Source organism: Pezoporus occidentalis, unplaced genomic scaffold, assembly GCF_034315485.1.
Source record: "Pezoporus occidentalis ecotype Australia unplaced genomic scaffold, CSIRO_AGI_Poc_V1 ctg45, whole genome shotgun sequence".
Taxonomy (NCBI): domain Eukaryota; kingdom Metazoa; phylum Chordata; class Aves; order Psittaciformes; family Psittacidae; genus Pezoporus; species Pezoporus occidentalis.
The window spans coordinates 2,524,796-2,546,451 of record NW_026915780.1 but is presented as its reverse complement, the minus strand read 5'-3'; the positions used below and the strand labels follow the sequence as shown (position 1 = coordinate 2,546,451).

Sequence of the window (21,656 nt, the reverse complement as noted above, 5' to 3'; positions counted from 1 at the left end):
CTGTTCAAACTATCTGTGGATAGCCACATAATGTTCACCTTCCTTGGAAAGCAACAGAATGCCTGGAGCAAAGTCTTTGTCCTCATTTAAAATGTGATTCTTTACCTTTCCTCCCGGTTTCTTTGGTGCCTGGCTTTTCTCGTAGGTATCATGCTGCCTTATGACTGAATTCAACTTGGCTTACTTTCAGATAAACAATATATTTCATGTTGATTAAAAGGAATTAAAGATCATAGGTGTATAGACAAATAAAAATCCTGAAAATGTCTTAGAGATGAGTGTTTACATGTCATGAAAGTATTCTTTGACAGTTATTTATAGCGGGGCTGTTCAGCCTGGAGAGAAGCTGTGTGACACCTCATGGCAGCCTTCCAGTATCTGAAGGGGGCCTATAAGGATGCTGGGGAAGGACTCTTCCTCAGGGCCTGTAGGGACAGGCCAAGGGGAATGGCTTTAACCTGCCCGAGGGGAGACTGAGATGAGCTCTTAGGCAGAAGCTCTTCCCTGGGAGGGTGCTGAGGCGCTGGCACAGGGTGCCCAGAGAAGCTGTGGCTGCCCCATCCCTGGCAGTGTTCAAGGCCAGGTTGGACACAGGGGCTTGGAGCAAGCTGCTCTAGTGGAAGGTGTCCCTGCCCGTGGCAGGGGTTGGAGCTGGGTGAGCTTTAAGGTCCCTTCCAACCCAAACCATCCTAGGATTCTATAAACTATAAGCATTCTATATTCTATAAACATTGTTTTCCAAGTAGCTTTCATTCTGTTGAAGAAATGAGCCATAAAGCTGTACTTTCAGATCCATATGTGCATTTTAGAAATGACATGTGAATGTTCCCCTTTTTCAGGGGTTACAGTGAAGTTCAGTTGAGCGCGGTGCAAGCCAAAACCCTGAAGCATTGGATTTGCCACTGTTACTTTTTAAGATCTGTAGCTTTTTTGGGATGAATTTTGTTTGTGTATTTGAATCACTCATCCTTGCCTTTTGAGGCAGTATCCTAGAATTACTGAAGGGCTAAATTTTGCTTGGAGTCATCTATTTAGCTTGCTCAGATGTCAAGAGAGCTAAACTGAAGTGTTGTCCTTTATCGTTGCTGTTGAAGAACATGTTAGAACTAAGTGCCAAAGGTGCTCTAGTAGGAGAAGGATCTAAGCTTCACTTCAGCAGGTCATTATGTGTATTGTAGTGTTGTTCTGTTTGCTGAGCCAACAGGATATAAATACCCAGGAAGGAAAATACAAGGTCAAGTGTAAACCTCTCACACCAAAGGAGCCTTCCTTTGGCTGATCTTTGATGAGAAAAAACATACTTTTTATTTTCATAATGCAAACCCAAACCCCCCTGCCCCAAAACCAGTTTCTGAATTTACTGGGGTGAGGACTAGTGAAAGGCGGGAGTTAGGAAATGTGTGGATTGAGGAGTACCAAGGATGCAGGGATGGCACAGCCCCAGGGGCAAGAGCAAGGACTGACACTGAATCCTTATGCCAGGTATTCCTGGGAAGTGTTTTTGAGCTATACCTCTTTGATACAGCTGTAAATGTGAGGATGTGCCATGCTTAAATGTTGTGGGTATTTTTTTTTGTGCAGATAATACTTCAATGAATCTCAGAATATTGTGACACTCACATAATTATAGCTACAGTGGAAGGAGCTTGTTTTCTAAATATAGTGATGATATTTAATCTGTCTCTCCTCTTCTGTGGGGCAAGAAAAGCTCGCTCTACTGCTCAGGCTTCTGGGTTGGTGAATGTGACTGCTTGAGTGTGTAGGCAGCAGTGGAAGTCATTTGTAGACATGGAGGCTATACATAAATTTTATGTGTTGCTCTCCTACCCTATAGGAAAACATAAAATGCTGCATGGTTGTGAGGCTGGGCAATGGAGCAGGTTGCAACCAGCAACAAACTGGAAGGGCGGGAGGTAGACCTGATGGCTGTGTTGCCATCCAGAGGGACTTGGACCCACTGGAGACATGGCCCAGCAGGAACCTGATGAAGTTCAGTAGGAACATGCCAATTCCTGGCCCTGGGGAAGGTTCCAGCCTGCAGGAAGGCAGCTGGAGGAATGCCACCCCATATTTAAATCTGCTTTAGGAGCTAACGTCTGAAAGCTCTCCTTGGGTCAACTAACATTACACATGCTTGGCTTTAGCCCTGCCTAGTGCATTAGGATTTTAAACCTGTTTTTTTTAAAGAGGAGCCCTTGCAAAACTGGCTGGCGTTTAAAGTTTGGCCCTGTGTGTGCAAATACCTCATTGTGGCTTAATGGCTTTGCTCATGTTCAATAAATCAGCTTGTGGTTTTCCAGTGATATTTCATCCCTGCAAGCAGAACACGTGTGTGCAGTCCGCTGCTTCCGTGTAGGAGCTGGAAGCAGAACCTGTGGGAACGTTGGTGATAGAAAGCTACAAGGTCTGATTTTGTGCAGGGGAAACCTTCCACGTTCCCCTGCCAACTCCTTCTGTTTTCTTGCCATCCTTTGGGCGGTGCTGTAGGATGGCGGCTGCACAAAGATGAATGTGAGTGTTGACATGTCCCTAAGTGCTATAGGTTGGCTTTGCTGTCAACACTCAGGGTTGCTTTTCCTGGCTTTCTTGTTAATGCATTAATGCATTTCAGATAATTTGCACCCTCTGGCACAATTTGGTGTGTCCTGGATGCACAGCGTAGTAGGCTGAAACATTGAATGGTCCAAAGCACGAGATAACATAGCAATCAGCATTTTGGAAGCAGTTCTAAACTGGATGAAGCGTGCTCTTTTCTGAATATTCAGACAATATGAGCCTTGTGAAGGTTGCACGGTTCTCTTGCATATCTATGAGAAGATAGCCTGTCCTTGCTAAAGCAGTGTACGGTGGTACTTGATAGCTGGGAGGTCTCTGGCACCCAATCACATCCCACAAACACAGTATTTGTGGCCTAAATCTGTTGCTTTAAGCAGCAGTGAGTAACATGGATTGTTTTCCTTAAGGTTTTCAAGAAGAATCTCGGGGCGGTATTATTAGTTCACAGTAAATACCAGAGTTGACCAGAAAACCTATTTCTGTAGTGAAGGTTCCTGTTTGTATTTAGGTGCCATTAAAGAAAGACAAATCATGATGGAATAATTTAGTGAAGCCATGAGAATCAAATAAATTCCATGCCCTCGGCTGCCTGATCTAATGATTTTCTCCTAAGACGCAGCAGCTCCGCTGCAGAGATTCCTGTGCTCTGGGTAAGTAGCACAGTTTTTGGAGGAGGCGGGGAAGCCACTGACCTAAATCCGTGTTTATCTGAGAACTGTTCCATTACAAGGAGGCTTTTAAATAACAGCGATTTCAATCTTAGCCGTCTACATCAGTAGGGGTTTGAAGATCTTTAAGGTTACAGGACCCAGTAAATTAGGATGGGCTTTTCTTGCATTATTCTGTGTTTGGTACACAGTTTCTTAAATAATCTTGCAATTTATCATTGGTTTGGATGTTCATGTATTAGTAATGTGAATTGAGCATGAATGGCTTTAGCCTGCCAGAGGGGAGACTGAGATGAGCTCTTAGGCAGAAGCTCTTCCCTGTGAGGGTGCTGAGGCGCTGGCACAGGGTGCCCAGAGAAGCTGTGGCTGCCCCATCCCTGGCAGTGTTCAAGGCCAGGTTGGACACAGGGGCTTGGAGCAAGCTGCTCTAGTGGAAGGGGTCCCTGCCTGTTGCAGGGGTTGGGGCTGGATGAGCTTTAAGGTCCCTTCAACACAAACCATTCCTTGGTTGGTTATGTTTTTGTTAAGTGTTCCATATGAATATTTCAAAGGAGGCGATTTTCTGTCTGTAAAAGTTCAGATTTCTTGAAGGCTCAGAAGCACCAGGTACAGAAACATGCTTTTCTTTACTGGTGAGAGGCTGTCAATAGTTCTCCTGTGCTATGAACAGTGATTTCTGTTTTTTCCTGATATTATTACATTTGTAAGCGGTATCTCCACTGCGCTACAGAGCCTGCAGATGTGCTGCCTGGTGTGTATTCTGCATTTCTTCCACTTGAACTCGCTTGTCGCTGCCTGCCAGCCGCTGTCTCTGGCATGAGCAGTACCCTTCTGTAACCTACCTTTCCCTGGAGAGCCCCACGGCTGCTGGCTTGTGCTTTGGAGGAGCAGGGGAGGCTGGAGAGGAGGGGACAGAGCAATGGTGGGAACATTCACAAAGGCCTTGTTCCTTCTGCTAAATGACAGCACAAACCAATGAGACTGTCGGCTGTGCATTCTGTATAGCCCAGCTTCTTCCCTGAGCCCTTGATGCACAGGGCAGGCTGTAGATGTTGTTATTTGTGAAGATGAAAATCAAATCAAATGATAATTGCAGCAAACTGTGCTGCCTGCGAAGAATTTTCCACGTACCAAGGATGAAGATGGGGAGATTTTAAGGCCAGGTTGGACACAGGGGCTTGGAGCAAGCTGCTCTAGTGGAAGGGGTCCCTGCCCGTGGCAGAGGTTGGAACTGGATGAGCTTTAAGGCCCCTTCCAACCCAAAACAGTCTGTTACCTTGAAGAGTGAATTGAGTGGGAAGGAGCAGAGCACTGTGTGAGGCAGGAACTGATTGCCCATGTATGGAGAAGGGTTTTAGTTTTGCCATGTCACTTCAAGAGGGAAAAGGGGAAATAGTGCAGCTATCAGCCCTTATTTAAGGAACACTTTCTGTTGATGTGCATGAGAAGTCATGAACTTGGGGAGCATTTTCACTCTGTAGTGGTAGGAGTTTACTTGTACTTTTACTTTGCACTGGAAATACTGAGAACTGCTCACAGATACCAGGAGTCACAACCCTCATTTGGGCATAAGTACAGCACACTGTATAGCATGTGTTTTACTACTCAGCTTTATTTCCAGTTAATTGGAACTGTTGGAACAAGTCCAGAGAGGGGCCACGAGGATGCTCGGGGACTGGAGCACCTCCTGTATGGAGACAGGCTGAGGAAGTTGGGGCTGTTCAGCCTGGAGAAGAGAAGGAGACCTCAGAGCAGCCTTCCAGTATCTGAAGGGGGCCTATAGGGATGCTGGGGAGGGACTCTTCATTAGGGACTGTAGTGACAGGACAAGGGGTAACAGGTTTAAACTCAAACAGGGGAAGTTTAGATTGGATCTAAGGAGGAAATTCTTTCCTGTGAGGGTGGTGAGGCACTGGAATGGGTTGCCCAGGGAGGTTGTGAATGCTCCATCCCTGGCGGTGTTCAAGACCAGGTTGGACAGAGCCTTGGGTGCCATGGTTTAGTGTGAGGTGTCCCTGCCCATGGCAGGGGGGTTGGAACTGGATGATCTTAAGGTCCTTTCCAACCCTGACGATTCTATGGTTCTAATTGCTAAGTGGTTAAGTTCTTGCTGATCAGAGCCTAAGGCTGTTCTTACGGACAGTTGGGATGCTCAGATGGTGATAATGATTTTCCAGAGAGGGGGGGAAAGGAAATTTTAATAGTATTTCAGTAATGCAATATATATTATCATTCAGGGGAAACACATTAGAAGCCATCCAGTGTTAGGCAGAATTTACAGAGGAAGAATTATCTCTGTGCTTCTTGATGCATAAAAGCTTCAGCCTTAAGCTTTCTGCCTGAAGTGCACAGCTTTGGGGCAAGTTAATTATAGAAGGCACATGGATTTCTCTGAGTTTGGCTGTGTATTTTTGAATCACAGTTGAGAATGTAAATGATTTTTCTAATTAAGAGAGTTTTAGGGTTTCAAGTCTTCACTTAAGATGCTCGGTGTCCAGGGTCAAAGCATCAAAGCTGGTACAGACCAATGCTTTTGTGCTCCTGTTCACAAGGAAGCTACACAAGACCTAACTGACCAATAAATACCAATATACAGCACTTCTACCATCCTTTAAGGATGTATTTTGGGTGGAAATAAACAGCAAGAGTACTCTGTGTTTCTGGTCTATGAGGCCAGGAGTAACTGTATAGTTACTTCTGCCTATGAAGTAGGAGTAACCATAAGCAAGGACCAGCAGCACAAAAGCATTGCTCTGTACCAGCTATTTTGAATGACTAGGAAAATAGGTCTGGATGAGCACTGGTTATTTTGATAGCACCTTAAACACACTTAGGTCCTCACTTTAAACGCGATTCTGGATGCGTTTCATTGGTTTGATGCTACCATCCTGCTTTTAGTGCCATCTAGCAGAGTAATGGCAACACCACCACAGTGTTTATTCTGAAGATGAATTCCCTCTCCCCCCCCCAGCTAGTCTTTGAACAGGATTGCTGTACCTCTGCTGAGAGCAGATGTGCAACACCAGCTTCCTCAGCAGGGTACTCGGCATGGAAGTGAAAGTGCTGTCAGATAACTCAAAAAGCTACTGCTTCACTTACTCCTTGGGTACAGAAAAAGAAAGGGATGTCTGGCTTATCTCCACATCAGATATACATACAGGAATGTTGTGATTTTAATAGGAAAAAAAAGGCAATCTTAAGGTGTTAGAGCAGCTTCTGACCATCATTACAGCAACTGTTCCTCAGCCAAATCAAAAGCGTGCTTGGTGGTGAATGAAACAGAAAACCTGGAAACCTTCACTTTTGTTTTGAGCTGTTTCCTGTATTAGAAGAACAAACATGCCTGGGACTGGCAGGCTGGTTTCTGAGAACGCTGCTGCTTCACAGGGCTGGAGGTTTGGCAGCAGCGAGCACCTGGGGAGGTGGATCAGGACCTGAAGGTTTACAGGGGGTGCTTGGGGAGGAGAAGGGTCCAGACTGGGAAGAACAGAGGGGATTGAAGAGGTAAGAGCAATTAAGTCAGTGGGACAGTAGGTGTCAAGACCTGCTCCTGAAGAGATGGGGAGAAGGACCCACTCCTGTCCTCTTTGGGAGCGGGTCTTGACAATAGGGAACACTGTCAGCAGTAATATTTGTTTCCATTTTTGTTTTATTAATCTCCTTTTGATGTTCTTTTAACATGTTTCTCACTGTTTTGCTTTCACTCCATATACCGGACATTTCATCATTCTCCTTTATGGTACTTCTATGTAGATTAGGTTCCAAAGTGGGGCCCGAACCCCAAGAACAAGGGAGATGGTGAACTGGTTTGTTGGGGTGCTACGGGCTTTTTATCTTCTTTTATTAACTTACTTTTGTCAAATTCTCACTGTTGATCTCCAAGTTAAGGCTCAATCCAGCATCTCATTGGGACTGAGCAGAACGGCCTTGCATGAGAGCACGTTATACATCTGCATTAACCCCCGAGTCACCCGCGTTGGCTGCAGTGGCGGCTGTGGAGAAGAGCCCACGCTCCCAGCTATCGTTTGAAGGGGTGACAAATGGTCTTTTATAGCTCGTCAGGAGCCTGGCTTTGCAATATGAATGTCACGGCCTCAAGGAATGAACGTGAATCCATCAATTTGCAGGGCTGTAAAAGGGAGGTGAGGATGATGAATGGAGGGTGATATCGGCACAGGGAAAGGACATCTCCAGCGGTGCAGATATCAAGAGATCATGCAGCTGTGTGTCTGTTATCAGTGCAACCATCAGCGACCATCTTCCATGGTAGATTTTTACCCCAGGTCTCTGTATCTTTGATTTCAGAATCATTTATCTGCAGTGGTGCTCAGCTGTTGTGTGATTTGAAGGTGATATTTAGCATTATTTTTAAGTGCATACAAATCTACAGCTTGATTTTTAAGCTTAACTGGTGATGAAAAGAAAAACTTGTGCAAAGCTTTATCTTTTTTTAAGCTTAATGTATTTTTTGTCTTTAAAGCTTACTGCCTGTGTCATGCAGCTTATGCTAAAGAGTGTCTGTATGCCTTAGTAATCAGTATGTATAGGAGAAAAGATAGGTAACAGTGCAGGATGTTTCTAGACCCAAATCTTATGTATTATTCTCTTAGTGCCTTGCCTACTCCCAGCTATGTATTTCTTGGTCCCATTGCAAGGAGACTTTGCTAGTAGGGTGAAAAGCTTAGGGTGAATAGCTATACTTGCATATGTATGTTAGTTCATTCAAGAGTGTTTTAAAGCCAATTAGATAACGCAAGAAAATACTCAACATGTTTAATTCCAGTGCACTGCAGGTACATTGTAATCTATGGAGAAAGGGTGAGTGATTTAAGTCAGTTGAATACAGCCCACGCTGTGTCACTGGCTAAGCTAGGCTTGTCAATCCAATTCATTCCAAATGGGATGGGTTATTCCGCTGGTAAAGACTTTACTACAAGGTTAGTGCCAGTTGTACAACAGAGAGGGGAGAAGGAAAACAAGGTGCTGTGTGCATAGAGTGTAGGAGGAGATCTGTGCTACATGGAAGAAGGCTTTGAGAGCCCAAGGACTACAGAAGCAAGCACTGTTTGCTCCTCCCTGGCAAAGCTTCATGAGGAATCTCAGTATATTTATACCTGGGGGGATTAGTTTTCCTTTCCTAGTGATGTTTATATACACATAGAAGAAGTCAAGATATAATCTGGGGAGAGCCAGAGAAAAGGAAAGATGTTTTTCCCTAGTGACGAATGCATTGGATCTTTCTAGTTGAGGCACTGTGACAAATATCCAGGTTCTTGCTCCTTTTTCTTACGTTAATTCTATATTTCACAGCCCAGAAAGCAACCGTATCCTGGGCTGCATCAAAAGGAGCGTGACCAGCAGGTCCAAGGAGGTGATCCTGCCCCTCTACTCTGCTCTTGTGAGACCTCACCTGGAGCATTGTGTGCAGTTCTGGTGTCCTCAACATAAAAAGGACATGGAACTGTTGGAGCAAGGCCAGAGGAGGCCACGAGGATGATCAGGGACTGGAGCACCTCCTGTATGGAGACAGGCTGAGAAAGTTGGGGCTGTTCAGCCTGGAGAAGAGAAGGCTGCGGGGAGACCTCAGAGCAGCCTTCCAGTATCTGAAGGGGACCTATAGGGATGCTGGGGAGGGACTCTTCATTAGGGACTGTAGTGACAGGACAAGGGGTAACGGGTTAAAACTGAAACAGGGGAAGTTTAGATTGCATAGAAGGAGGAAATTCCTTACTGTGAGGGTGGTGAGGCACTGGAATGGGTTGCCCAGGGAAGTTGTGAATGCTCCATCCCTGGCGGTGTTCAAGGCCAGGTTGGACAGAGCCTTGGGTGAGATGGTTTAGTGTGAGGTGTCCCTGCCCATGGCAGGGGGATTGGAACTTGATGATCTTAAGGTCTTTTCCAACCCAAACTATTCTGTGATTCTATAAATAAAAAAATGAAAATTAAAAAAAATCTGTTTTAGGAAGCTGCCAAAATGAATTATCCTTTATATACAGAACTAAAAAATCTCACCCCTTCCTCCTTATTATCAGGAAAGCTTTTCACTTGCTGCCTGTACAGAGATCATCTGTTAGTTTGGTGCTTTCTTACAATAGAATCCCAGAATCCCAGCCTGGTTTGGGTTGGAAGAGACCTTAAAGCTCCTCCAGCTCCAACCCCTGCCACAGGCAGGGACCCCTTCCACTAGAGCAGCTTGCTCCAAGCCCCTGTGTCCAACCTGGCCTTGAACACTGCCAGGGATGGGGCAGCCACAGCTTCTCTGGGCACCCTGTGCCAGCGCCTCAGCACCCTCACAGGGAAGAGCTTCTGCCTAATAGCATGATCACTTGAGTAGAATCATCCAAGTGACTCATTTAACCCCCTTTAGAGATGTTTTTGGTGGTGAATTACCCTCATGATCAGTGTTTTACTGCCAGAGGCAGTTTTACAGGAGGAGGTAGGAGTTCTTGCTGTGTTTAACCTCCCCCAGCTGCTGCAGAGCACAGGGTGTTAGGGAGCTTGTTACTAATGTCGTGTTTCTTTCTGGTGGATTTTCCAGCCTGCATCAGCAGTTTCCTATTGGGGTTAAATTTGTTGTTCCTCTTTTATGATACTAATTCTTCTTTTCCAGTCTTGAGCAAAGGAAAATCTTCTCCCCCCTGCCAAGAAACCTCAGTCCTGTGCTGTGCATGAAAAGTTGCAGATAGGTTTTTCAGGAGGGATTTGATTTTTCTCTGTGCAGAAGAAGGGCATGTGTTAACGCTTTCAGCATGGTTCGTGGTGATGCTGGAGCTGTGCCTGGGGTGGCAGCCTCTGCCCTCCTGCAGCCCTTATTGGGATGTGTGGGGAGTCCCAGGGATGCAGGCACTCGGCATCCCAGGGATGCTGCCCATGTGGGCAGGCTTGAGTACCCGCATCCCTGGGGTTCAACATGGGCTCTGAGAGCTGCCTGCACAAACCACACTGTGGGCTTGGATTTTTACCTTTCTAATAATTCAGAGGCTTGATAGTTTAATAGTAAATGCAGTTGCTGTTTATTTCTTGAGCCTCGAGGCTGTAAAGAGCTTTACTATGCCTTGAAATTTGCATTGGTAATGATCTGCTTTTGAGATGAATGGCTTATTAGCAGGCCTAGAACTTAATAATGGATGAGAAAATTGGGTACTTTTCATGTCCCAAAGCCTTATTTTGAATTGAAGCTGCTGCTGTTAATTCATAAATTAATAACCGTATAAATGTAGTTGTATCAAGTAAATATATCTGCTAACTTAGTGAATGTCACAGGCAAAGAGAAACCCCCAACGCTGGTGGCAGATGCTACAACATGTATGTAACGCAGGGCCTGCTGTTGCTTTAGTTCTTAGTGTAGGGGAGCTGGGAGAGCAGAAAGCTGACATCTGTCCCTGAGACAGCGATGTCTTTCAGATAAATAATTGGAGTATCAGGCTTTCAATGAATGCTCAGCGAGCAACTAATACAAAACCAGATGTTACCCTCGAATCTCTGCGCGCGTTTCCGCACGCTGTTATTACAATACACCAGCCACAAGGCAGGTGTTAACATGAAATCATCTGGGGCGTAAGTTCAGCATCTGGCAGGGCTTGCTTCATTAGGTTTCTAATTGTTTCTTACGCATTTAATTAGCTGAGTAGCCTGGCTGGTCAGTGGGAAGTGCTTTTGAGTTAGAAGGTGTGGGGTGTCAGCAGTAGCACGTGGCCATCTGCTTCATTAACCTTTGATTTTTGCTGTTCTGCTGTGACTGATGTCTCAGGAGAGTACATACATAGATTGTATGAAGGATGAATAGTATGGGGTAACTTCTAGGAGTTAAAGTTTTAATGCTTCTACTTAAAAAATTATATATATATATGCACACATGCACATTGAATCATAATGGCTTGAGTTGGAAGGGACCTTAAAGTTCATCCAGTTCTGATGTACATATATATATATATAGACACTCACACACACGCTTCCAAAGTGGAAGCTGCAGAGGGAAATAAGCCTACAAAGTGTGGGTTTATGCCTGTTGTAAACTTCATGCTGTGCTGAAGATACTGCTTTCTGTGAGCCCTTGGGATGTATGGAGTGAGCGTGGCCCCCTCCTCACCTCCTGTGGTGTGTGGCTTAGTTTGAACATCAAGGACTCCTGTTGCTTTAGCTTTAAGTATAATCTTCAAAGTGACACCGTGTTGCTCTCATGTATTTTGAAGGACTCTGGTTCATGCTGTTGTCAGGGTTTGGATGCAGCTGCTTCAGCATGAGGAAGCTGGATCCAAGCACCACCACAGAGGGGTGTTTCCTGGGACAGACCGTGGCTCGGTGGCAGTCACTCTGCTGTTTCCAGCTCAGGATGTGGATGGTGGGTCCATGCTGGACAAGTCGGAGGATGGACGTAGGTCATAAGAGGAGTTGAGAAGAGGGTTGAGCGTGGTGGTAGAAAATACTCTGTGCTTAAAGAAAGGGGAAGGCCTGGGGTGGGGGCCATAGGGAATGAGGTCTCTTAAGGCATTACTTAATTGAATGCCAGCCTGGTTTGTGTTGGAAGGGACCTTAAAGTTCCTCCAGCTCCAACCCCCTGCCACGGGCAGGGACCCCTTCCACTAGAGCAACTTGCTCCAAGCCCCTGTGTCCAACCTGGCCTTGAGCACTGCCAGGGATGGGGCAGCCACAGCTTCTCTGGGCACCCTGTGCCAGCGCCTCAGCACCCTCATAGTGGATATACCTTCCTTTCTACATTAAACCTTCTCGATGTATCAGAAACGAGTTCTCAAACATCCAGATGTCATGTTCTTTTCTGCTGTGTCTGAATACGTAGACAGGGCACGCACTTGTGCTTTTGTGTTTTCCCTTCCTTCCCTTCTCTCCTCCAAAGCAAAATACTTTGCTGCTGAAACACAAGCCTTTAATCTACCCATTATGCAGTATATAATTCTTCTGTATATATTTTCCATCATATATAATTAGTTTTTCGTTTTCAATCAGCTATTTAAAATATTCATGTAGCTCTATTATGGGGGAGCATCTGTATGATGAGATGTTTTCTGCAACTGAAGAATAAAAGGGCCACTGGGATGGAACAAAAGGCAACTTCTCAAGTTAATTGTAAGATTTTATTGGTGTTTCACTCCGCTGCTCAAGGGTTTCTCCTGCAAATCAATGGCAGGCTGCCTAATATATGTATGAGCCCAGGTTGAAAGGCTTCACAGATTGATTTGCTGACAGCACACGGGGAAAGGTGACCCTAGTTTGTGACTTCGGGCTCCAGCACGGGCCTATTGAGAGAGGAGGATGCTGGCAACTTGCTGAAATGGAAATGCAAATGTCTGTGTTTGCTGGAAAGGTTCTCTGGATGAGTTTAGTAAAACATAGTTCAGTTGGGTTGTGAGTAGCAGTTGTTTCGTATTAAAGAAGCTGATAATGAGATTTAAAACCGCCCCGTGTTTGTTCCTGTAATATTCCATAGTGAAGTCCTGGCACTTTGCAGACGGCCAGTGTTGAATAGTTTGCTCAGTGCCCTGAAAATCCGAGTTTGATGAGTCTCTTTTTCCTTCTCCCTGTTGCTGTGTGAATGAACTCACTCCTTTGGTGAGCTTGCAGGTAAATTAGTAAGCACTGCAAAATAAAGCCTTGCTGCAGAGATCTTTCTTTATCTCAAATGAGGCCAAGAAGGATGGACAGTGAATATTTATGCAGTGAGAAACATGTGGATGTGAAATGGCTGTGGCATAGAACTTCTGGTAGACAACGTGTACTTTTAGAATAATCCATTGGTTTTTTTTTCTTTCATTTTCACTATAACAACATTTTGTGCTTATTCTCGTGACATTAATTCCATGGCTTGATCTCCACCTAGGTGTTGGGCAGCGCTTCGTGCTGGGGCTGGTGTAAGCATCCCCGGGGACCGTGGCCATGGTGGGGTATGTTGGGGCATGTGGGGTGTGTGGTTGTGGCACCAATGGGCAGGAGTCACAATCTCTTCCATTCTGTGCACTGCTCCATGCTGGAGTGTTGGCTTCCTGCTGACTCAGCACCAGGGTCCTGCCACTGATGCCCCCCCCTCCATTGGCCGTGTATTACAGCTCGTGCTTCGACAGAGTGGCCCAGGGCATTTCACTTTCAAGCTGTAACTCATTATCTTGGGTGCAGTTTGGTCTGTGCTCATTATCTGCCTCTAAACTTGAAAGTGCCCTTTAGGATTTAGCCTCTGATCTAGAATTTCTGGTGACTCGGGAAAGGGACCAACAGGGCAAGCTGAGGTTAACAGTGAGAGCCCAGGCAATTTATCGACCTCTTCTGCCAAAAATGAGGCCTTTTCTCCCACACTGTCTTTGAATGAGATTGACTCTTCTTTGAACTATCCCAAAGCTGGGGTTAGTCAAATGTTCATCAAAACATTGGTATCATTGTCTCCTGTGCTGGCGAGGGCTGGCTTCTCACTGACTATCAGCTTTTCTATATATAACATTGCATGACTGGGTCATGGTACTGCTAAGTGCAATACAGAATGCTTTATTAACTGTTTAACTGTGTGCGGTTCTGGTGTCCCCAGTATAAGGACATGGAACTGTTGGAGCAAGGCCAGAGGAGGCCACGAGGATGCTCAGGGACTGGAGCACCTCCTGTATGAAGACAGGCTGAGGAAGTTGGGGCTGTTCAGCCTGGAGAAGAGAAGGCTGTGTGGAGACCTCAGAGCAGCTTCCAGTATCTGAAGGGGGCCTATAGGGATGCTGGGGAGGGACTCTTCATTAGGGACTGTAGTGACAGGACAGGGGGTAATGGGTTAAAACTGAAACAGGGGAAGTTTAGATTGGATATAAGGAGGAAATTCTTTCCTGTGAGGGTGGTGAGGCACTGGAATGGGTTGCCCAGGAGAGCTGTGAATGCTCCATCCCTGGCAGTGTTCAAGGCCAGGTTGGACACAGGGGCTTGGAGCAAGCTGCTCTAGTGGAAGGGGTCCCTGCCCGTGGCAGGGGTTGGAGCTGGAGGAGCTTTAAGGTCCCTTCCAACCCAAACCAGTCTGGGGTTCTGTGATTTTCAAACCTATGTGAAATTCTCTGGTGAGAACATGCTGGAGTGATGTCTGGGGGCTTTCAGGGCCAGGAGATGTTGTGTGAGTGAGCAGAGGCATTCCCAGAGTCCCCTCTGGGAAGCAGCTGAGGAGGAGCTGGAGGTTTCTCTGTTTAACTCCTTTTCCAGGAAAAAAATACTGAAACAATTAAATTCCAGTGCTGGAAACTGTTGGAAAGAAGTGGAGAGAGTGACTTGTCCTGTCAGGACAGGCTTTTTCCCAGTGTAACATGTGTGATGGATCCCAGCAGAACCTGTACATGTTGCAGTGGGGTTTTGCCCCTGTCTCAAAGAGGTGGTGTTTTCTCTGTTAGGAAAAGAGGGATGTGATGGAATCGATGCTTTGAGAGCAGCTATTAATTAGAAGAGCTCTACCCTTAAGAGTGCAGGTGTGTGGCCTTCACAGCAGCCTGTTGGGTATGATGTATTGTGTCTGTTAACAGCTTGGCTTGCATGGGAAGTGCTGCATTAACGGCATTCAAAGCAATCTTGGCTAATTAGGGAAACATTGTGGAGGGGACAGCATGCAGACACAGAGCAGTTGCAAAGTCTGAAGCAGGAGCAAGCAGCTGCACTGGGTGAGCTGAAGATGTTGCCTTCAGGAGATAACTTAGGACCTGCCTCATCCTTCCCATGTCATGGTGCGTCAAGTATATCAGCCTATGAGGCAGTGAACTGAGGTTTCCTCTGTGTTTTGGGGTGGCGAGGCTCTTACCTAGGGCATCAGGACGTTGGGCTGATTAAATCGGGAAGAGAGCAATAAGAACGGCTGAGGTTTAGGAGTGATGTGGTCGGAGCAGATGAAAGAATCACTGCTGTTAATGAGCCTGTAGAAGAGGTGACTAAAGGAAGAAGCCCATCTTTAAGCTTAGGAAGCTCAAATGTCTTTCCAGGTGGGAGAGAAGGAGTTGACTTTAAACAGGAAAAATGAATTACATATAAAATAAGATAAAATGTGAAGGACTTGGGATATCGGAATACAGAGCTGAGGGAAGGTGAAGAACTGAAGACCTGGGTGCACACTTCAGACTACCATGTCAGGGAAAGGAAATGAGTAGGTAGAGTTGACTAAGCCCATGCGTAGGAAATGGCCGTGGTGGGTGGACAAGGACCTTTTGCAAAGAAGGTCCTTTTGCCCCACCACATTATTAAGCACTGTACAGCTGTATTGGTTATATTTAGAATTAATCCTCTCACAGTTGTGTAAGCACCTGAATAAAACATGACTTATTTCAATAATGACACTGAAATCATGGGGCTTTACCCTTAGCTTTCGATAGGAGTTATTTCGACACCCTCCTTCATGATTAAAGCCTCAGTTCATGCCATAACAGGTATGAATCTTTTAAAAACCTGTCATTAGGGGATTTTTTTTTTGATTAAACACAATATTTATGTCTGTGGGGGTGATAATGGAAGGAACTACAGGAATTTTGTCTAATTTTCCTGGAATATTTAAACACTTTACAGTGGATAGGGAAGCTGTGAAAGAGTCCTTCATGCCAGGTTAGACAGAGCCTTGGGTGCCATGGTTTAGTGTGAGGTGTCCCTGCCCATGGCAGGGGGTTGGAATTGGATGATCTTAAGGTCCTTTCCAACCCTAACTATTCTATGATTCTATGCATTGCCTTTGTAACTCTAGCTCCTGGTTATGGCAGTCCGGGCTTGATAGACACCCATAATGGTACTCATCACATCTGAAGACACTGCTGCCTCTACAAATAGTGTTGGTCATTGCACCAGCAGGTGGAGGGGTATTTGGTTAATTATAATTCACTTGCTGGCTTCTTCCTGATTAATTATATTTCATTGATCCTGGTTGGTGTGGACTGGCTTGTCCTCACTCAGTTTAAATCAATACTGGTCTCGGTGCTAGTCAGGGGTGGTGGATTACGACTACTACGAGTGCATGAGTGCATCTGTGAGACTGTTTTTACCTCAAAAGCTGCTCAGAACCGGAAAGCCCATCAAAAGAGTGCTTTTAAAGGTGTTTGAGAGTGAATGTACATCAGTGAGAGAGAATCCGTTCATCATCCTGACTGTTTTATTGCAGCGTGCAAATACAGTTTCCATGCCCATCTCTTTCTGAAGTTGTTTCTTCTCTGTCTTTGGGTGCTTTTTCCCGATTTTGGGGTTTTGTAATATGAAAACTGCCAGTTCCAAGTCTGACCTGTGTGGTTTCAGATATGATGTCCCAAAATCTTCACAGCCTTTTGTATTGCTTCATTGACAGCAGCTCAGCATAACATGGAAAAGGAATTCCTCCCTTTGTTCCCCTTTATTTGCATGGGGCTGCAGATAAGCCATACATGTAATACATACACAGGAAAAGTATAGCTTTCCAAAATTAAGGCTGCAGTCACAGTTTATGATATTCCTGGTTTAAAACCAACTAAAGCAATCCTCTTTTTAACACCATTTATCACAGAGCGTATCTTCCTAACTGCTTTGAATCTCATCCTGGTGAGCAATAGTCTTGGGTGCATTTGTGGGATGAGATTGAAGTATTCCCCACCAGTTTTAATGTGGCAAATGTCACTTTGTAATGGTGACATGTCAACCCCACTGTCAACACTGTCATTTAATCCTTTCCAGAGCCTAATTGCTGATGCTGTGCTTAATCTGCTGGTGACAACCAGTGATTTATATTCACCGGAGATCCCAGCGCTGCTAATTGAAATGGGTTTGAACTAGTTTTAGCCATGCTAGACTGGGTTCTGAGGCTTGCTCATGATACTGAGGAAGACAGCTAGGGACGGGTAAACAGGGGCAGTAGTGCTGAGAAATCCGTGTTACAAAAATGGTGATTTTGGTCTGTGTGCAGGTGCGTGTCTCTGAGCATCACCTTTTTGAACAGGAAACATTTCCTTTATAGGATCCCAGCCTGGTTTGTGTTGGGAAGGACCTTAAAGCTCCTCCAGCTCCAGCCCCTGCCACAGGCAGGGACCCCTTCCACTGGAGCAGCTTGCTCCAAGCCCCTGTGTCCAACCTGGCCTTGAGCACTGCCAGGGATGGGGCAGCCACAGCTTCTCTGGGCACCCTGTGCCAGCGCCTCAGCACCCTCACAGGGAAGAGCTTCTCCCTAAGAGCTCATCTCAGTCTCCCCTCTGGCAGGTTAAAGCCATTCCCCTTGGCCTGGCCCTACAGACCCTTGTCCAAAGCCTTTCTCCAGGTTTCTTGTAGCCTCCTTAGGCACTGGGGTTGCTCTGAGGTCTCCTCAGGGCTGCTCCATCTAGTCTCCCCCAGCCTGTGTTTGTGCTGGGATTGCCCCTACACTTGGCCTTGTCGAAGTCTATGAGGTTCACATGGTCCCACCTCCCCACTGTGTCCCTCTGGATCCCAGCCCATCCCTTCCCTCCAGTGTGTTGACCACACCACACAGCTCAGTGTCATTGGGAACTTGCTGAGGGTGCTCGATCCCAGTGCCCATGTCACCAACAAAGATGTTAAATAATCCATCAGTGTGGGTTCCATGCAGACTACTGGTGTCCTCACATGGAAAACCGGCCTCTGGCACCTCAAAAATGGTCATTTCTCAGCCATCTGCTGTAAGTGTTCACCACACACATGCTCTGTGCTGCGTGTGCGCACTTCCTCCTACATGGAAATGAAAGCAAATGCCATAACGTGTCCACCTTGATGAGAGACAAAACGACTCCGCACGTAGGCAGTCTATCAAGCTTGATTACTCTAAATGGAAGTTAATTTTATTCAGTTAATTGACGCTTTGCCTCACTTCATCTCTTATGTGTAAGTGATCATTCTAATTTGTATTGTTTAATCTAATTTCCGTCTCCTTTAAGTGCTCTTTATTGCAGGTGTTTGTGTAGAATATACAAGGGGTTGGTGTCAGATACAACTTTGTGAGCGGTTGAATATTAGACATGACTTTAGGGTTAGACGTTTATCCCTTAGGTTCTCGTGCTCTTCCTGAAGAGGTCAGAAACAAGCTTGGCTTTATGTGTACAAAGAAGCCCCAACAATGAATGTGCTGCAGAGGGTCCCATTAAAATGCTGAAATGTGATTTTTCATCACTGGGTGTTTTCTAACGTGCCTCTGAGGAACGTATGGATGAATTCCAAGGAATATTTCCCAAGCAAAGAAGTCCCTGCTGGAGTTCCTTGCTGCTTGCTGGGCTGTATGGATACGTACTCAAGCCTCCCAACAAGTATCTCCATTCCTTTTCTTTTTTACCTCTGGCTTTTAGGGCAAGCTAAGTCAGAATTACAGGGATTCAGGAAAAGACTAGGGGAAGATACTGGATATATTCATTTTTTCTAAAGCTCCTAAATTTTAGAGCAGGTCAAAACATGGGACTTTTAACAAACCTCTGGGCATTTGATGTGGGGCTTGGTGTGTAATTCCAGATAGCGAATCATCATTGCCCCATCCCTGGCAGTGTTCAAAGCCAGGCTGGACAACAGGGGCTTGGAGCAAGCTGCTCTAGTGGAAGGTGTCCCTGCCTGTGGCAAGGGTGGGAGCTGGGTGAGCTTTAATGTCCCTTCCAAGCCAGACCATTGCAGGATTCTGTGACCGAGTGGTTAATGAAAACAAGAGGAATATGGAAAAGCTCTTTCCAAGTGATTTCCCATGGAGTGGTAGGATGTACTCGCCCGCTGAGCTGCCCACGGGTCCTGCTTTGGTGCCCACCATCTGAGATGTAGATGGTGGTGGTGAGCCCTTATCATCCGAGGGCTTTGCTGGGGCTCAGTTATCTCGAAGTGATGTATCCTGAATTCATCTTTATGCAAGTTCCCATTTTCCCCCTGTTCCTTCAGAACGAGAAGGAGTTTCTTTTCCCAGTTATTTTGTAAAGACCTAGTTCAGATGGATAGTTTCATTTGAAGAGCTGCAGTAATGCTGTCTTACCCACCTCGTGCCATGACATAATGGTGCAGTGAGTCCTAATCAATACCAAAGTCATGCAAGAGCTACTCGTTTAACTCGGTGCTGCCTGGCATGCTGCCGTGGGTTGGCAGGGATGGGGTGGGAATGCCAGAGCTTCAGCAAAGAGCAAGTGAGATGCTGGCCTGACCAGAGCAGAGAGATCTTCCCAGTGCCCAGGGTCCCCATTCAGGGGGAATGCTGCTGTGCTGGGTTCTCTGCTCCGGGTAGGGAGCAACCAGGGGGAACACAGGCACTTGGGCTTGGGACTCCAACAGGACCAACTGTGTTTGGGGGTGATGGGTGAAAAGAAGGAAGAGCAAAAGGAGAAAACTCAGAGCAAGGAGAGGGGGTGGCTTTTGCCCCTTCCCTTTTCTTAGTTTATTTTCATATCTTTTATATTTGGGTTTTTGGTAGACACTAAAACCGTGGGGCAGGCCTGAGCTGCATCGTACTAACATCTAGGGGAGAAAAACCCCAACAGTGCCTCCACCATCCTCTCTATTAGATGGGATGTTTTGTTGGTTTGTATTTATTATTTAGGAGGATGCAGGGAATGGGTATTTATTGAATCAGCTCTGAAGCAGCTTGTGCCTTAGGCTCCACAGGAAAACATCACGCAGCTGTAGCAATGCCAACACAGCATGGCAAAGGGTTTAGTAGTGTATTTCCTTAAATCCCAGGTTTTCTTCTTGAGCTGTCAGATGAGGTGAGGACCGAATTCTGCAGCCAAAACAGGCATTAAGCATGTGTAGTAATCCAGTAATCCCTGAAAATAAAGCTGTTTTGGGAAGCTGGACCATTCCCTGTGGCATCTCCATGGGCTGTGCGAGAAGCGGTGGCAGCGATCCCGATGATGGGAAGAGCTGTGCAGCATCTTCACGGCCTCCCCTGATTCCTGAGCTGATCTTCTTGGTTCGCAATCAGATTTCAAGTGAATCCTCGGCAGGATTTGAGTGAACTGTGCAATTTTACAGTGATTATTTTGGGTTCGGCTGTGGTATCAAGTCCTCTGTTGGACACAGAAGCGTTTATCTATAGCAATGCAGACTTCTAAAGCTGTGATAGTCACAGGGATCTGGCACCTTTTTAAGGCTTCAGAGAATCAGAAATAGCCAAGAATCCTTCCCTACATGGACTTCCCTTGTCCATAAAGTTAAACTTTAAGTGCCTGAGCCATTTACCCACACATATCCAGGAAATAAAGGCTGGAGGTAGTAGGATGTGAGTAGATAAAAGTGCATTGTATCCCCATACGGTTATGAAAGCAGTTCCTATTTCTTTTCCCAGGCAGGGCAGCAGTTGCCTTCCAGCAAAGCAGTGTAATAAGGACAGTGTCTTCTCTACCTGGATCTTTTCCTTTCTGATTATATCTACAAGAGGCATCTTTTGTAGTACACAGTTGTCCTTTCTTGTTCTGCAGTGCTTTGTTTCCTGCCTGTTCTCTCTGGAGAGTTGTCGTTATTAAGTGTTTTACCTTTTTTATTGTCGTTCCTAACAGACTATCGTGGAATTGTCATTTCTTGAGGATGGAAAATGCTGCAGTGTCTATCGTAGGGTGGTGTTTTGGTTCAAAGAATTATATCATTGTGGTCCTGTGTTCAAAGTACCTAAAGACACACGTATATATAAATGTATGTATATGGTAAAGCTTACAGTGGTTTTACATGGTTCAGTTCTGAGTAACGCACGTGCCAGTGGTGAAAAGGTGATGTGAAAAGTGTTGTTTGGAGTGTTTTTCATGCAGTCGTTATCCAGGGATTATTTCTGTGGGGTTATCACAGAATCCCAGCCTGGTTTGTGTTGGAAGGGACCTTAAAGCCCCTCCAGTTCCAACCCCTGCCACGGGCAGGGACACCTTGTCCTAGGGAAGCTTGCTCCAAGGCCCTGTGTCCAACCTGGCCTTGAACACTGCCAGGGATGGGGCAGCCACAGCTTCTCTGGGCACCCTGTGCCAGCGCCTCAGCACCCTCACAGGGAAGAGCTTCCTAATTAATTATCCCATGTTACATTGAAAGAAAGGATTTCCTAATGGTTCCAATTGTTATTCTAATGACTGCCAAGTTCCTGGTTTTTTTTTTGGTGTGTCTGTAGTTAGGCAGCACTATTTAATAGCCTGTGGAAATTGTAACATTAAACATACTAAACTGAAGCATGGGGGAGCTTTGTGGTGCAGTATTACGATGGTTATAATTTTAGCAATGGATGTAGAGCCACCATCTGGATGACTTCTGCCATTTGCGAGATACGGAACGTGATGTTTGTGTGTTCTGCCAGAGAAAGTATACTTAAATCAAGCAAGAAGAGCTATTGGCAGGCTCTTGTCATTAATATGTTCATTAGGGACTGGAGAAATGTACGGTGCATTAATAACAACATATATTTTTTCTACAAAAACCTCTATTTAGAGGGACAAGAGTATTTCTAGACCAGCATCTTGATCTACAGCTATTAACTGCCCTGAGCTTCTTTATAGTCTTCAAAGGAGCAGCACATTC

At 45.7% G+C, this 21,656-nt stretch overlaps 1 protein-coding gene across 2 annotated transcripts in view; it reads left to right on the top strand.

Moving 5' to 3' along the window:
• PTPRE (protein tyrosine phosphatase receptor type E) overlaps nucleotides 1–21,656 on the top strand; it is a 97,402-nt gene that overhangs the window by 39,957 nt on the left and 35,789 nt on the right. The gene's annotated exons all lie outside the window — the stretch shown is intronic.